Source organism: Cryptomeria japonica, chromosome 3 (assembly GCF_030272615.1).
Source record: "Cryptomeria japonica chromosome 3, Sugi_1.0, whole genome shotgun sequence".
Classification (NCBI taxonomy): Eukaryota; Viridiplantae; Streptophyta; class Pinopsida; order Cupressales; family Cupressaceae; genus Cryptomeria; species Cryptomeria japonica.
The window spans coordinates 449,831,155-449,849,634 of record NC_081407.1 but is presented as its reverse complement, the minus strand read 5'-3'; positions in this window follow the sequence as shown (position 1 = coordinate 449,849,634).

Here is an 18,480-nt window from a genome sequence, read left to right as displayed (position 1 = left end):
CAGGCATGGTCTTAATGGTGTTGCAATATTGAAAGGGATTAGGATCTCCTTGGATTGTAATTTCTTGACCATTATAAGGAAATTTTGAACATTTATGGTATGTGGATGGTACAACTTGCATTGCCTAAATTGAAGGGTGTCCAAGGAGAATATTATAGGCTAAGTTGAAATATCAAGTACTTGGCAAACCACATATTTCTTAGCCGATTTAACTCTTATGGATAAAATAATAGATTCTTTAGAGGCCCTTTCATATTCATCATATTCTTTTATAGTGATTCTGTTCTTTGCATCTACCATATTTTCAGAAAACTCCAATACAAGGACTAATTTTAAAGTGTAGATATGTAAGTCAACTCCTCCATCTATAAGGACTCGCTTGATCCTATGTTTGTGAATAAGTACATTAATGTAGAGAGGTGTTGGTAAGAGACACTATACCGGTAGAGATTTATGCTTAAATATTGTTTTGAGATTGTCATTGATGGCAACTCAAATCAGATATCATATTCGGTATATGTAGAAGTGATCTATTGGAAGTTTGAGAAGCTTGTTATTTATTTATGCTTAAGTCTGGTAGGTGGAATATAGTATGCAATAGAGTATGAGTACATTGTGCAGATCTCCATTTTGGTTGTGGTGAAAGGATTAGTTGTTTGGATGTTCGAGGAAGCTTATTTCACAATCCTAGTCTCTGGTATTGATTCTCATGCAAGATAGAAGATCCACTAACTGGTGATTTAGGAAGAATAGAGTAATTTTGTAGTAACATGTGGTGCAGAATGTTTGGGATGATCTTGGTGATTAGCTTTGAGTTCGAGGTGGTCGAGATGACATGTGAAACTTATTATCAATTTGTTTAGGTCTGCATATGGATTGGTAATCGAATTGAGCTGACTTATGGTTACACGTTTCATGTTGTGTGTTATGCAGTTTTTGGAAGCCAACATGGAAATCGATTTATTTTGTTGATGCAGATATATAAGATCGATTCATTTGAGCATTTTGTGAGATTTTATGAATGTGTAAAAATTGTATGAGAGATTGTGCAAATTTTTGTGAGTGTGATTAAAGGTTTTAGTGCTTCGGTATATGACAAAGCAACAAAATAGAGCAAAGAGACATAACAGTGGTAGAAGACTATTTGCGCTTAACTAGAACTGCTTTTTGGCATTAGTAGATGCTATTCGGATTTGAGCATCTCATCAATTGAGATTGTCTTATTGATTAAATTAGCTTTATCTAAAAATTTATTTGGAATAAGTACTCTGCATCTATCCCTAGCAAGCTGACTAGCCAAAGTGCTCCCCTCAAAAGAAAAAATCTTTGGTAATAGAGAAAGAATGCTTCTTTAATGTCACTACTGTCCACTAGTTCTTTTCCTTCTTCCCATACTTTGTCAATCATTTCTTTGAATTCATTCTACCTAAGAAGGTTAAAGAAGAATTTGGAGCCCTTGTCACCTTGTTCTAACCAATTGATTTTGGCCCTTACCTCGATACCCTAGACCTTATGAGTCTAAATGAGCCTAAGAGAGTTCCTAATTTGAGATAGCAAGAGCACTGGGTCTTGATTAGTGGGATCCCTTTGGGCTTGAGCTTCCAACATCATAAGTTTATCAACCAAGCCCCTTTAATGTTTCCTTCCATCCTTAGCTTTCTTCTTGCCTATCGTCTGCATCAGATTCCTCTAGCTATTCACTTTTTTATTCCATCTATCAATGGTTAAACCAGCATGACCATATCACTTATTAACTTGTTGAATCATATAGATAACACACCTAACATCCATGTCCTTAAGAAGACTAGTGTTAAGGAGAAACTTATCTTCTCTAATAATAGGAGGGCCAACATTTTCATTAAATGCAATTTGGGCTTTGATTGGATGGTGATCTGATAGGGTGTAGGGGTATACCCTAACAATGGAACCATCATCCTCTTGTTGAAAGGATAATAAGTCTTTATTGCCATAGAATCTATCCAATCTACAGTAGATCCTTCTTCTACCTTGCTGAAAGTTACACTAGATATACAAAATGGATCTATATTTGATTTTCTTACCAACAAGGGGATTAAACAATCTAAGCTTATTTTTCATTCTGGCCAATAGAGCTTCTCCCCACTTTTCCATTCCAACTCTAGGCCCCTTGATTTGTCCTCCTAGTTCTCAATCATGTTGAAGTCTCCTCTTATAATCTAAGGGACATACAAAAGAGTTCTCATCCACTTCCACATATCAATCCTCTCTTTATAGTCATTAGAACCATAGAGGGAACACACCTCGAACTTAGTGTCATGTTCATTAATAATGACCCACACAAACTTATTTTAGGGAGAGCAACTAGTCTCTACCACCTTATTTCTCCACTTTCCCCCTTACCTCTAGCATGATTGGTATAGAAGGGGATAGCATCTTTCTAGATATACCAAATATTTACACCCAATATCAACTCAATGGATTTCACTTCTTGCGGCATCAAAATATCAATATAGTTATGTTGCATGAGGAACCTTTTAACAATGGGGTTTTTTTGGGGGTCTCAAGCCCCCTAACATTCCAAGAGATGCAACTTATATTCATGAGAAACATTAATGAGTGATGTCTATGGTAGCCTTAAAGATACCACTTAGGAAGCTCCTTATGAGTTTCCTTCTTCTTAGGTAGAGGAGATTGCTTAAATTTAGGTCTTCCCCTCTTTCTCCTAGCTTTAATAAAGAGACCATTTCCTACGGGAATTAAGATCTCATTATCATCTTTCTTGCTCCTAGAGGATAGACATGGTAGTTTCTCCTCCTTAGAAATTGACTCACTGGATAGTGATCTAGTTTCCAAGTCAAACCCTAATGGGGGAGCTTCAACATATCCCATTTTGAGGTTCCTTTGGTTTTATCATATGGGACAATGGTCAGGTCTTGGTTAATGGCTGAAGCCTAATTTCCCACAAGAGGATCGATAGTAATGATGTGAAAAAAAACATCATACTTGTCACCACCAATGTTATAGCTATCACTGGAAGGGTTTAGTTCTCTACGAGGTTGAACTAAGGGAGTATCTTGCATATCCCTAAGGGAAGGGGAGTCACCAACAATTCCACCATCTTGCAGGGTCTCAATATGAGAGTTTGCAAGAATAATGAAGTTATTAGAGACTTTCACGTGAGATATTTTCCCATTAAAGGTAGGTAGATCAACTATCTCACCCAATATTGTAGAGGACAATCTCATTTCTTCAATATCCTTAACCATGGTTTTGACAACAAAGCACTTATTCCTTTCACTTATTCTAACTGACGATAGTAGTGATTGAGAATTATCATCCATTAGAACCAAAAAAGGCTCAGCAGCTAGGGGTTCGACAAAGGTTTGAGTGATTTCTATCGAACACTCTCTATGCTTCTTAAGCTTCTCAATGGCCAGTTGCTGAGAATTCTTACGCCTAGACTTGTGACCTTTGGGGTGGATAAACTGAAAAATGTGAGTCCTTCTTACTATCATGAATTTGTGATAATTAAACAACAATGACAGAATGGGGCAAAGGGTTAGCATTAAACTAACCAATTTTAAAGGACTCATCAAATATGAAAGCAACGGAAATGATAGCCTTAACAATCTCCTTCAAAGAATTAAGAAGATCCAACAACAATGGTTAATCATCACAAGTAGAATCCTCTTGAGGGGGATTGGCCTACAAAGACAACTCACTATCAACTTATCTTGGGGGAGTCTCCTTCAGAGGTCTCCTAGGTTTAACAAGGGGATTACGTTTTGCCAAAATCAGACATTCCCTCTGAATGTGACCTTATCTTGCATTTATTCCCCCAAGGGTTTCAATTAAGTAAATAAAGGGGTCATCATCCAATTTAATCTCAAGAAATGTGGGGAGATATTTCCTAGGATTCACAAAGATTAAAACCCTAGCATCCATATGAGGAACCAAAGATTGGATGTTATCCACCCTAAGAACTTTGTCAATGGACTCTATTAATTGGGGAAATAAATTCCAAAGTTGTGGGGGTTTTGGGGGTAGGTTTTGAACTATAATCCACATAGGGCACAATGAGGCTAAAATCTCACTAGAAATAGCCTTGGGCATCCATTTGAGAGCCCTAAATGCATAATTACCAATAGGCCAAAAAAATTTGTCAACCACTGCCGCTTGAGATTTAGGGTCATTGAAAAAATAATAAAAATCCATTTTTGAATCATTCTACAAAAAGAGAAATGATACACTAATATTTTTTTCCAAACATTTTTAAACCATTCATATTGAAATTTATGGGCCAAGCAGTTAGACGTATCCATAGCCGCAAGGAATACAACTACATTTTTCAACAATAATTTTCTATTATTTAAAGCATTAAGCATATTAGAATTCAGAGAAATGGTAAGGTTAGATAAGGGTAAGGCAACTTGTTTACCTGTTCCTCCTCCTTGGTTGCCAGTACTTATGGAAAGGGAGACAAAATTAGACAAATTTCGTAGAACTATGCACAAAAAATGGGGTGTCGATTATGATGGTTTTGAAAGATCCGATGCCATTAATAGTGGAATCCTCTTTATTATTGCCTCAAGTTTTCAAATTAATGCCCTCATTGCAAGGAGCCTCTTCCATACAAGAACATTAATCATGTCATCCCTTGCAAAAATAGAGAAGACAACCAATACGAAATACAAAAAATGCATAGAGAACCACAGACACGAGAGAGGTTTCTTACCTTGGTGGAGGAGGTCGTACGACCTCCTCCATATCCTCGTTGAAGACCCCTGTGCTCAGGGTGAAACACTAGATCAATGCCCTCCAATTGTAGAGCAAAAAATAAATACCATTTCTATTAATTATATATTATATATTATGGCCCATGCATGGACTTAATTGGGTGCATCTTAATCCAATTAACTTCATAAAGGAGGAATGAAGATGCCAAGATGAAGGATGGATGAAGATTAACTTTGACATGGAATTAAAGGGAAATCCAAGGCCATCAGGATTTGGATTTGTGGTGTAGGATTGGATAGTGAATATCCTTGGTATGCAGGCTTAGAGAATTGATGATGGAACAAATAACATGGCAGAAGCATTGGTGGCTTTAAATGCGATCAAATTTGGGAAGAAAATTGGTGTTACAAAGTTATAATTGGAGGATGACTCACTAATTAATTCCATCATTTTTGGAGAGATTCAAGCAAGGCACTTGAGGAAGTGCATAGGGGCTATCCAAAGTGAATTGGCAACTGTTTGGTCCTTCCATAGTGGACATGTGAGGCATACAACTAATGAGGTGGCTGACTCCCTTTATAAGTGGGCAGTGACGTTTAATGAAATTGGTGAAGCAGGATTTGAGGATTTTCACACCCTTTCTCTTAATAATTGAAATGTTGGAGTTGTCATTGATGTCAACACATGTGTGTGCAGGGCTGATTTGTTGAAGTTGCAGAAGAGATCACTGTGTTGCCATTGATATCAACAAGGTCATGTTGCAGGTTCCAGATGAGATGGCCACACGGAGCAAGTGCAACTTGATAGAGAATGTATAGAGTGATAGCTCCACACCCACTAGATAGGGATGTAGAGAGATTCAAAGGCATGCAAAGATATCAGATTGAACATAGATGAAAAGTACAAAGATGTTGGATGATGAGGTCTCAAAGGAAGATCAGATTGGTTGATATGGTATTTCATAAGGATAAAAAATTTGTGTATATTAAATCAATATGCATGGAGGTTGCATGGAGTAAATGGTCTTAAACAAGATAGAGAGCACATAGGAGTTTGCTATTGGACTTGTAGATGGATAGAGGACCAAATCCATAGAGCTGTGATGGCATGGAGAAAATAGGTTTGACCAAGAGAAAATGTGTTAGTCGCACACAGTCACATGCAGTGTTAGTTGGCACATCGTGTTAGTCACACTCAAGGATACAAAATGAATGAATGGAGTAAGTCATTGGGATGTGAGAATAGAAAAAAGAGATACATGTCAAAGTGTTGGAAATGAATTGGGTAGTTTGATCTGACTCAGAAAAAGTATGGTTGTTGTTTGACTAACATGTCATGTTAGTCACACATCGGTATAGTTGATATGTGCATAACATACTGTGTTATCACTCATGTGGTGTTAGTCGTATGTGTTATTAGTGTGGCATAAATCATCAAATCTATCATTGTCAAATCTAATGGTCAACATTCTTTCATGAGGAGATTTGTGTCAGAAAGGGAGTGGCCATGGTGCAACGACAACTGTTGATTCAGAAAGCTGACCCCACTTCAATCGAGCTAGCAAATGACTGTGCGGAAGTAAGTGGTCTCCACATCTACAGGTGGTTTGTATGCGATGTGTGTGGGGACCTCTATTTCACTTGACACTTGGTAGAGAAGACTTATGTGATTGGCCAAGCCTCAAGTGGTCTTGAGCGGCTGACATGGCGATGAGATGATGAATCCTCGACACTCGATAGGGAGGTCTTTTGCAGTTCACCGAGCCCCAAGTGGTCTTGAGTGAATGATATGGCAGAACCTCGACACTCAACATGGGAGTCTTATGAGGTTGGCTGAGCCCCGAGTGGTCGCGAGTGGCTTAAGTGGCAAAAATGATGAAGGCAACTGCAAGATGGAGAGGTGTGGTGTGGGGCCCACTCGGGCCTACTCTGTCGGAGTGTACGCATAGCGACATCTAAGTGGTTGTGTTGTGGGACCCTTTTGGTCACTTGGCACTCAGTAAGAAGGCTTTCTTCCTTTTTTTGAGCCTCAAGTTGGGGCCGAGATGTGTGTGGTGTGACAATGTGTCTTCTCGATACTTGACAAGGTGGTGCACTCTAGCTCAACGAGCCCCAAGTGGATGTGTTATCGTGCTAGCGTGGAGGAGCATGTGTGGCAAATGACATGGCAGGTGCTCAACACTCAGCAAGGTGGTGCAATCTAGCTCAATGAGCCTTAAGTGGATGAGTTGTTGCACCAGCATGGAGGAACATGTGTTCATGCTGGGGCCCATGAGGAGGGTTGTCAACACTCGTGTTAGTCGCATTGTAGAGTTTTATGCAGCCCAATAGATGAAGTGTCCATGCAGATTGTTGACGGAGGTTGACTAGATGATATGGACAAATTTTTGATGCCACGTTTGCATGCCAATAGAAACAAAGGTACACATGGTAGCTGACTGACATTGACCAAGAGACTTGGACGTTAAATGAGAAGATTTTGATGATACTTTTGCATGTCGATAGGGAAGATAATCCACATGGTTGTTGACCAAGCTTGACTAGATGATTTGGACATCGAATATGAAGACATCTGGATTCCAAGCAGTCAAAAATGAAATCTAATACACAGAGGTCAGTGCATACATATTTAGTGCACATAAATGAAGCAATTGTCGATCCAATTAGAGCATGAGGTTGATGAATGCAGACATGTGTGTAGCTAAAGAAGATCATTTAGAAGGATATTAAATCTGACAGGCAGACAAATTACTAAAAATAGCAATACAAAGAATTTTTGGAAGACAAAGAGACACATTTAATGTTGACAACTATGGATAGAGAAATTAGATCCGATCAATATCCAAAATCAAATTAGATTGTAGAGATTGGCTAGAAAAGAAGGAAAGAGCCATTTAATGTGGACCGCTAAAAATCTAAAATGATGAGATAAGATTTTTCTTTGTTGGAACTATTAGTTTTTTAATTTCATTTTTGGAGGGAAACCTTGTATGCTAGATGTGACCGAGAGAAGGTAGCTTGAGATGAGATGTGATAGAGGTTGGCATTTTGAGCTAGTAGAGATAATGAGATAAACAAACAACAAGAAGTTGGTGAATTGGTAGAAGAAGGAAGTGAGTTGATGTGTTGTAGATGTGTGTGGAAAGATAGTGCAGAGCTGAGGTAGATAACATAGTGGTTTATACACACTGTGAGAGGCAAACAAGTAGGAGTGATTAGGGTAGAAATCATAGAACTGTTTGTAGAGACAAGGAGAAGAGAAAGAGTAGAGGATAGAGATCGATAACAAGACTAGCAAGTAGAGGTCAGAGCTAGTAAGTAGAAAAGGATCAGGTCAGTATCAAAGGCAGAATTTGTAAGTGTTACAAAACACATTTTTAACAAGGATTTTCATTGTATCAAATTGTTTATTGAATCATTTAAAATCTTCGAGTGGGTGTTTAGAGTAGGGGTGTTGGCATCGAAGTTGTCATTAATGTCAATAGTTGAGTTGGTGCAACAAAGAAAAGATTGGTCAAATATGCAAAGGCATGCAGAGAGATTAGATTGGTCAAAGATGTAGAGAGGATAAGTGTCACAGAGAGTAAGTACAATTACAAAAGTGGATAACATATCATGTTAGTCGTTACATAATGTTAGTCACATAAGGTGATATAAAAGAAAAGCATGAAGTGTTTCATTGGGACATGAAAATGGATAAGAAAGACATAGGAAATTGAGTTGGAAATGCATTGGGTAATCTATTTTGACTCATAAAAAGTATAGCTACAGTTGTGCATAACACACAGGTTATCACTATGCAGTTGCAGGCTACAGAAAAGATGAAATGAAATAGATTGCAGAAATGTTAATTTCATGTGTAGAAGAGGTGAAAATGGTGTGGCATAATAGTTCTATGTCAGCCTCTCAAGGTTATTAATCCATTGGGTTTGATATATCTTGGTTACAGATTGAAAAATGGTGAAAATCCATTGTTTGGCAGTTTTTCAGCATGACTATGTTTCTGTCTCAGTGACATCATCTATTTTAGCGTGACTTGGTTTAGAGTCATGACTCATTTCAAGATATGTAGTCATTTATATGCTATACTAATAGGGTTCTCTTTTTGGTGAGACAGAGTCAATGTTTGGGTGACAAGTTTCTCTCGATGTGACCATGAAGGTTTCTTGGCAACATTGTTTGGATTTCGGTATAACCTCTTCTATCAGCATGACTGTTATCCGGCTTCGTAGAGCATTCTTTTTATACCGACATCCCTCTTGTTTCAGTACAACTTTTTTGTGGTGACAAGGTTGGTTATTGGTGTGTTTCATACTATTTGTGGCCTCTAATCCGTATGGCTGATCTTACTAGTTTTGGTATGATGGGCTTTTTGTTTGGGTGACATGGTCTATTTCGATGTAAAACACCCCTTCAACATGACTCATTTTTCCCTCTTGGCGGCCAGTGTATACTCCATGCTTTACGTAGATGCTTCTTACCTTATATACTCTGGATTCACGCCTTATGTGTATTTGTATGTATGAGTCATGTCTTATGTATTCTTGTGTATTACATGTATTCAGGGTTCCATGCCTCATGACCTTACATGCATTGTGTGTATACTTCATGTATGCTTCGTGTCTTGTGTTATATTAGGAGATGACTAAGTTTGAGAAAAAATGTCAATTGCTTGAGGACAAGCAATTTTGGGAAGGGCAGACTATCATATCCCCTCCATTGTCATATATAACTTAAATGAAGCAATTATTAATTAATATAATATTTATCAATGAATGAATATTTGAAATTATTAAATATTTATTTTTAATTAATTAATATTTATTTATCAATAATAATATTCTTGAAATATTTACATTAATACTAAATTACATAAATTATAAACAAATATAATAATATCCATCACAACAGTTGATAAAAATAACCACAGTCAAGATTACAAACTACAAAGTATAGGAAAGCAAGCTTCATCATAATGCGATGACTAACTAAACTATGACTAAGTTAAAATTAACACGTATTAAAAAGAGGCAACTTTTCTTTAATGAACGATTTTATAAAAAGGACAAAATGGTTCAAAAGAAATATACAATGGTTCATATTAAAGAGACATAACCGTTCTTTGAAAGGTCACATGAATGATATAAAAAGAGGTACGATGGAAATAAAGAAGGAAAAAAGGTATATTATCTGCAACACCGATCAGAGCAGATCAAAACTGTTATTAATTAACAAGCAGTAACATCCCTGTTCTGGGTGGTATGCATAGGGTATGTGTTTTAATAAAGATTGCTTAATATATGTAGCCCAATAATGTTTGTATGCAGAATTTAATAATAATAATATTAACATAGACTACAACAATATGTATAATAGTAATACTAATATAAAGGCATTCCTACTTAATTTCACATAATGTGGCAAACCAGATCTGACACATGTCAAATTTGTCTGCCATCACAACCATTAGGTAGAATAATGATCAGTGTTTTGGTAAATGGCAGTGCTAGTAATTTATATTATAGGAAATATAATTTGATTTATATATATATATATATATATATATATATATACAAACAAGGGTTGATCAAACAAATAATACTTTATAAAGAATTACTCTACAGTAAAACATATGGTTTAATACTATCTGAATATATATATATATATATATATAGATTTGATTCATGTTAAAATAGATTTGTCTCCTACTCAAGTTAGTTTTTAAGTCAAAATGTATATAAATAGATGAATTATGTTTAAACAGGCCTAAACTTAGTAGGGGACATTACATTTTATCCTTTCTAGTGCATGTCGGTAGATGAATGGTCCATGTGGGCTGCTAACCAAGGTTAACCTGATGACATAGAAGAATATTGAGGACATGCAACACACAAGACAAATCTATTTCCACTTGAATGATGATCTTGTGGGGTAACCGCGGGGACAAAGTATTTTCCATCTCCACCCTGCTTTTCGATGTAACATGGCATTTCACCATGACCCAAAGTGCCTCCTTGTAGAATCCTTAGGCTATAAAGACATGAAGCTTTTGATGTGACATGTTTATTGTCACAACAATAAAGAGTAAGTGCAGGGTTTTTGACCGGTATGACTATTAAACCTCAATGATAAAACCTTGAATGTTGTTTTGACTGGTAGAGATGATTTTGATGCCACATCTACAGCCTGATAGATACAAAGATCTACGTGGCAGTTGACCGATGTTGACTGAGTGACCTAGACAATGAAAATTAAGACAAGTAGCTTACACATGGTCGAAGGACGAATCATATATGCCAAAGTTGGTGACTACAAAGGTAGTGCATTTAAATGAGGTTGTTGTTGATCCAATCAGCGTAGGAGGATGAAGAATGCATTAATGGAAAATTTGTAGAAGATCTGTGGAGTAGATACAGAAGATCGAATCAACTTGAACTCCTTGATGTACAACTAACTTCAGTTCTTGATGGACATGTATGTGATAGAGAGTGGCCTAACCAAAACTTGAGAGGTTATCAAAAGGAGAAGATAAGTAGCATTAAATGTGGATAGCTACCTAACTAGAATGTAGAGACAAGGCAGATCTTCCAGTGGTTTGTGAAGATTTTGATTTTCTATTTGGGGGAAAAATCCTAGGGTAAAACTAAAAAAGTGTGAAATGTAGAAGGATGGATTAAGGGTGTGTTCTATGGTGTGGTGGAATAAGAGTGGTATGTGTGCAGGAATATGAGCTCTGCAAAAATAGAGGATAGGATATAAAGAGTAGAGGGTCATAGAGAAGAAGAACACATAGGTGTTAATAAAATGATGCTAGTGCAAGAATAATACTACATAAGAGTCTATATGCATAATGTTTTGATGCATGGAGGAGACACAAAGCAACTGAGAGCCAAAGAAAAAAGAAGATAGCGAAGAGAACATAGGAAATGAGCAACAAATACCAGTGAAAAGAGTGTGGAGAGTCAAGGAAGATAACACAATGGGTTATATACACTGTGAGAGGCAAAGAAGAAGAAGTGATCAGAGTAGAAAGAAGGGGGATTCTTGCAGAGAAAAAAAGAAGACACAAAGAAGAGATAAACAAAGAGCAGAGAGATAAGATTGAGGCCCAAGATTAGAGAGTAGAAAAGAGTTTAGTCAATCTTAAGTGCAAAAGAAAAATTGTACGAGTTACAATACATCAATTGTAACAAGGCTCTTAAATTATATTTTAATATTTATCTTAGTAAATCTCTAAGTGGGTGCTCAAAGTAGGGGTAGGTGCTCCTTTGGGCTGGTGCCCATAAAGCTAGGGGTTGGTGCTCCTTTGAGTTGGTTCCCATAAACATTGTAATCAATTTTACTTGTGAGGTTGGATTGGAGCAGTAGACTCCAGTAGCATTTCTCACCCAGGTTTTTCCCACCTTGGGTTTTCCTCGTACATCTTGTGTTATGGGATTGCATTTTATGTATGTGTGTTAATATGCTTGAATATCTCTGCTCATCGGTTCATAATCTTGATCGTTAATATTTTAACCATATAGATAGTTAAAGTTTTTTATTACCATTGATTCACCCCCCTCTCAGTGGTCCATTGTGTTCCTTCAATGGGTAGGTGCTCATAAATCAAGGGTTGGTGCTCCTTTGGGTAGGTTCCCATAAAAATCAGGGGTTGGTGCTCTAAATGTTGTAACCCGTGTTTTACTTGTGAGGTTGGATTGGAGTAGTAGGCGCCAACGTCATTTCTCACCGAGGTTTTTCCCACCATGGGTTTTCCTCATATATATGGTGTTATGCAATTTTCCCTCTTGTTTGTGTGTGCATTTAATCTATCAGATTATTAGTGTTAGCACAATATGTTTTAAAGTTTTAAATTTCTGACTATCATTGATTCATCCCCCCTCTTAGTGATCTTTTGTGTTGTTCAATTTGGTATTAGAGCCCTAGGTTACCTGTTAGAAAATATTTCTCTAACTTGGGTAGATTTTGGTGTGTAAACACAATGGTGATGTATGAGTCATCCTCTACTAATGTACCTATGTTTGATGGCACCAACGATGTCATCTGGAGTTCTAGAATGGAAGTCTATTTGTCCTCTTTAGGTTATGATGTCTAGATGACATTCTAGAATGGATACTTTGTTCTTGCTAATCCTCCAACTAGTCTTGAGGATAAAAGAGAATATGAATGCAATGTTGAAGCTAAGAAGGTCATTCTTAGTGTACTGTCTGATACAATGACTTCTAAGGTCAAGAAATGTAAGTCAACAAAGAGCATATGTGATAAACTGAATAAAATCTATGGAGAAAAGCTTAGTACTATTGAATCAGATTGTGGAAGGAAGATGAAGATAGAATCAGACAAATGTACAAATGAAAAAAGGAAATTTGTTAGTGGTTGTAGCAGAGATGAAGATGAAACTCGTTTATTCATGGCACAAGAGGTCCAAAGTGAGAAGAAAACATCAAAGAGTGATAATGTTACTCAATTTAGAATGCAAGATATATTTGGAAGTGATGATAAAGGTGAAGAGGAAGTTGAAGCTGAGGTAGATCTTGAAGGTGAACTTGTGAGTGCACTTGAAGAACTCAGAAAACTAAGGAAATAATACAAAAAGTGTAAGAATGCTGCTATAGAGGAATAAGACAGATTAAACAAATGTTTTAAAGAGTCGGAGTAAATTATTGCCAATTTAAAAGAACAAGTGGATGATGCAAAAAGGATAAATGAAGTAATAAAATCAGATTTTGAAGCCAAGAAGAGTACGTGTGAGGACTTAGAATTAGAAATGGAGACAAAAACAAAAGGAGTGTCAGAAACTAGAAGATTAAATGACAAAGCTCACAAAAGAGCTTGAGAAGTGCCAAGATGATCTCAAGCTAAGAATGAAGTTTGAGGGCAACACAAATGCATTAAACAATATGTTGAATAAGAAGAAAAAAAAACAAAGATTCAACTAGCTTAGGTTGTGAGATTGGACAATGTTCTACAATGCTGATACATCTAAAAAGGAGAAAAAATTTGTATCCTCAAGTCAGGATGGTAATGGACAAACTTTCACAATAAATAATTCTCCAAGAATGAAAATATATCTAACTACTATTGTTGAAAGCTTCAAGACATAGGTTGTTGTTACAAGGAAGAATAATGCTAATAGGAAGGGTACAACCAAGCTAAATTAAGATGGCTTCATTATACATGGTAACCCAAGTTGGAGATATAGAAGATCAAAGTTTGTTGATGCTTACAAGACTATGAACAAGAAGAATAAGAAAGTCTAGAAGGAGAAGAGATCAGATGAAAAGTCTGCAACAAATGAAAAACCCAAGTTCAACAATAGAAGAAGAGGAAATGGAGCAAACAGGTCCACAAGATCTCCATCTGCTTGGCAAAATCAATTTGTAAGTCACAACTCCCCTTTCTCTCATTATTGTTTTTCATGCAAGGGATATGGACATAGAGCAAGTGAGTGTAGAAAAGGGTCTAGGAAAGGTCAAGATGATTTCTTTGGAAGAAAAAATATATCGTGTCATAGATGTAATGCATATAAACATAGAATTTTAGAATGTAGGTTCATGCATATGCCTTCTCCTAGTTATGTAAGTAAGAATTTTATTGCTGCTCCAAGAAATGTAAATTTTGTATGTCATAACTGTAACAAAGTTGGTCATAGAAGTCATGAGTGTAGGAGAAAATCATTATAGTCATATGGCAGCTCACATACTTACTCTTTTAACAAAAATGTAAGATATAACAACCATAGTTAGTATGGAAGAGTTGGTAGAATATATGAGAGATAGAGACATGCATGGGACAAAATCAGAAGTATTTCTAGAAGGTCAAGAAATTATTTTTTTCCATCAGTTGGTCACAATGACATGGTTTGGAGAATGAGAACAAATTAGATTGATAGAAGGCCCTCTAATCCTATGTTTAGGAAGAACATAGTTTGCTACAACTGCAACAATTTTGGCCACACTGCAAAATATTGTAGATCAAGGGTGGTCAAGCAAAGGAAGATGATGAATGTTGCCTCAGAAGTTAAAAATGAGAGACAAGGGGAGATCAAGAAAAGCTGGAGGAGAAAGTGCAACCAAGGAGGTGAGAAAGGTAAGAATGTACTCATGAGCCAACATGATGCATTCCATGCATAGGTGATATCTCCCAAAGCTTAAAAAGAAGCAAGACCTTGGGGGGAGATACATATTGCTCACATCCTCCACCCCTAAAGTTTTGAAATGGACTAGTATAAGGAAATGATGCTATAGATAAGATAGGAAATAATGACTGGAGAAGCTATTTGGAGTGATATTTGTTTGTGTTTATTTCAGCTGATGTTGAGTTAGTCAAGATTTTGTATGTCTATTGTAATTGCTTTTATTAGAGAACTTTATGGCTTGGTAGTATATCAAGGGTCAACAATTTTGGCATATAGATCACTGTGAATATGACATTTGGTTATGGTTGCACACTCACATATATGAGGTTGAGCATGGCTGCATGTATAGAAGTTAGTTAAAAGGAAACTCTCAATGTGAAGAAGGTATATATTAAGAGGTTACAAACAATTGTTGCAAGAAAAGATGTTGCAGCAGAACTTGCATATGAAGGGATTGATATGAGTCCATGTTTGAAAGGGTTCAACATACAGTTTGTCTCATAGACATTGGTGATAATACTTTGCTTGAGTATGGTGAAATGAAAATCATTGGACCATATGGTTGATCATAATGTTGTAGCATGCATGAAGGACAAATATAACATTATTAAGTGGACAATACTAAGGATAAACTAGAGCTATGCAGATTGGTTCAGGAAAATGAAAGAAGAATGGAAGGAGATGTGAAATAAAAGATTAAATTTTGTCAAATCCTTTCAAAAGAGAAAAGGGAAGTAGAGCATAGAGGTTATTGGTCTCAGGGGAGACCATTTCTCAAGTGGATAATAGAAAAATGGCATTTTGTAGTTCTCAGGAGAGATAAGCAATTTTTATATTGTAATAATGTTTCATCTAACATACAGGCAATAGAGGAAGACAAAATTGAAGAAGGGAGATAGAGGAAGAAGTTTTAAAGGAAATTTCTAATGTATTGCAGATGTGTCATAACCAAAATTGGAAGTTCCATTCATTTCTATGTATCAAAAGGAGATATCCCTCAATTTACTTAAGGAGCAAGAGGATGACTATAGAGAATTTGCTAATAAAGATGGTTTGAGCCAAAAGAGGAGAAGTGTTTTTGTTATACAATATAGGTTTGTTGCAGAATGAATATTTTCTAGCAGAATATTTGGCCTGAGGGGGAGCATATTGATATCCATCGTTGGTAGTTAATTTGAAAATCAGATGAATTTTTGTAGGTAGCCAGGCCCCTTCACCATTGTTGTCAAAGGGGGAGAGTGATGATTGGTGTTGACATCAATGCTAAAGGGGGATATTGTTGGTATTGAAGTTGTCATTGATGTCAACATGTGTGTGTGCCAGGATGATTTGTTGAAGTTGCAGAAGAGATTACTATGTTGCCATTGATATCAACAAGGTCATTTTGTAGGTTCCATATGAGATGACCATACAGAGCAAGTGTAGCTTGACAGAGAATGTATAGAGTGATAGATCCACACCCACTGGATAAAGATGAAGAGAGATGAAAATGCATGTAGAGACATCAGTTTGGAAATAGATGAAAAGTAAAAATATGTTGGATGATGAGGTCTCAAAGGAAGATTAGATTGGTTGATATGGTGTTACATTAGGATAGCAGAGTTGTGCAGGTTAAATCAATATGCATGGAGGTTGCATGGAGTCAATAATCTTAAATAAGATAGAGAGAAAATAAGAGTCTTCTATTAGACTTGTAGATGGATAAAGGACCAAAGCCATAGAGTTGTGATGGCACAAGGCAAATAGGTTTGACCAAGAGAAAATGTGTTGTTGCAGCATAGCATAACACATTGTGTTAGTCACACATAGTCACATGTAGTATTAGTTGGCACACCATGCTAGTCACACTCAGGGATACAAAAGGAATGCATGAAGCAAGTAATTAGGACGTGAGAATGGAAAAAGGAGGCACAAGTCAAAGTGTTGGAAATGAATTGGGTGGTTTGATCTGACTCAAAAAAAATATGGTTGTTGTTTGACTAACATGTTGTGTTAGTCGCACATCGGTACAATTGATATGCACATAACACACTATGTTATCGCTCATGTGGTGTTAGTAGCATCTCTCTTATGTTGTGTTAGTTGCATGTGTTATCAGTGTGGCATAAAAAATTGTATCTATCACTGTCAAATCCACTAGTCAACATTCTTTCATGAGTAGATTTTATGTCAGAAAGGGAGTGGCCATGGTGCAATGATAACCGTTGATTCATAAAGCTGAACCCACTTCAATCAAGTTGGAAAATGACTGTGCAAAAGTAAGTGGTCCCCACATCTATGGGTGGTTGGTATGCAGTATGTGTGGGGCCCCTTGTTTCACTTAGCATTTGAAGGAGATGAATTTTATGGTAGGCCGAGCCCTGAGTAGGCTCAAGCTACTGCTGTGGTGATGAGACGACGGATCCTTGAAACTCGGCAGGGAAGTCTTTTGCAGTTGGTTGAGCCTAGAGCAGTCCTGAGCGGCTGATGTGGTGATGACATAGTGAAACCTTGACACTTGGCAAGGAAGTCTTTTGAGGTTGGCTGAGCCCCGAGTAGTCATGAGAAGCTAAAGTGGCAAAAAGGATGAAGGCAACCATAAGATGGACAAGTTTGGTGTGGGGCCTTCTCGGGCCTACTCTTTTGGAGTGTATGGATGGCGATGTTTGAGTGGTTGTGTTGTGGGACCCTTTTGGTCACTTGGCAGTCAACAAGAAGGCTTTCTTCCTTTTGTCAAGCCTCGAGTTGGGGCTGAGATGTGTGTGGTGTGCTAGTGTGTCTGCTCATCACTCGACATGGTGGTGCACTCTGGCTCAATGAGCCCTGAGTTGATGTGTTGTCACAGCAGCATGGAGGAGCATGTGTGGCGAATGACATGGCAGGTGCTTGGCACTCAGCAAGGTTGTGCACTCTGGCTCAACAAGCTCCGAGTGGATGATCTGTCATGCCACCATGGAGGAGAATGTGTTCATGCTGGGGCCCACGAAGAGGGTTGTCAACACTTGTGTTAGTTGCATTATAGAGTTTTATGCAACCTGATAGATGAAGTGTCCACATAGATTGTTGATGGAGATTGACTAGATGACATGGAAGAATGTTTTGACACCACATTTGCATGCCGATAGACACAAAGGTACATGTGGCAAATGATTGACATTGACCAAGTGACTTGGATGTTCAATGATAAAATTTTGATGATACATTTACATGCCGATAGGGAAGATAATCCATGTGGATGTTGATGAAGCCCGACCAGATGATTTGGACGTCAAATATGAAGACATGTGGATTCCAAGCAGTCAAAAATGAAATCTAATACACAGAGGTTAGTAACTACAGAGTTGGTGCACATAAATGAAGAAATTGTAGATCTAATTAGAGAAGGAGGTTGATGAATGCAGATATGTGTGTGACTCAAGAATTTTATTTAGAAGGATATCAAATTTGACAGGTAGGCAGATTACTAAAAAATAGCAATACAAAGAATTATTGGAAGACAAAGAGATGCATTTAATGTTGACAACTATGGACAGAGAATTTAGATCCGTTCAATATGAAAAATCAAATTAGATTGTAGAGATTGCCTGGCAAAGAAGGAAAGAGCCATTTAATGTGGACAGTTGAAAATCTGAAATGATGAGATAAGAT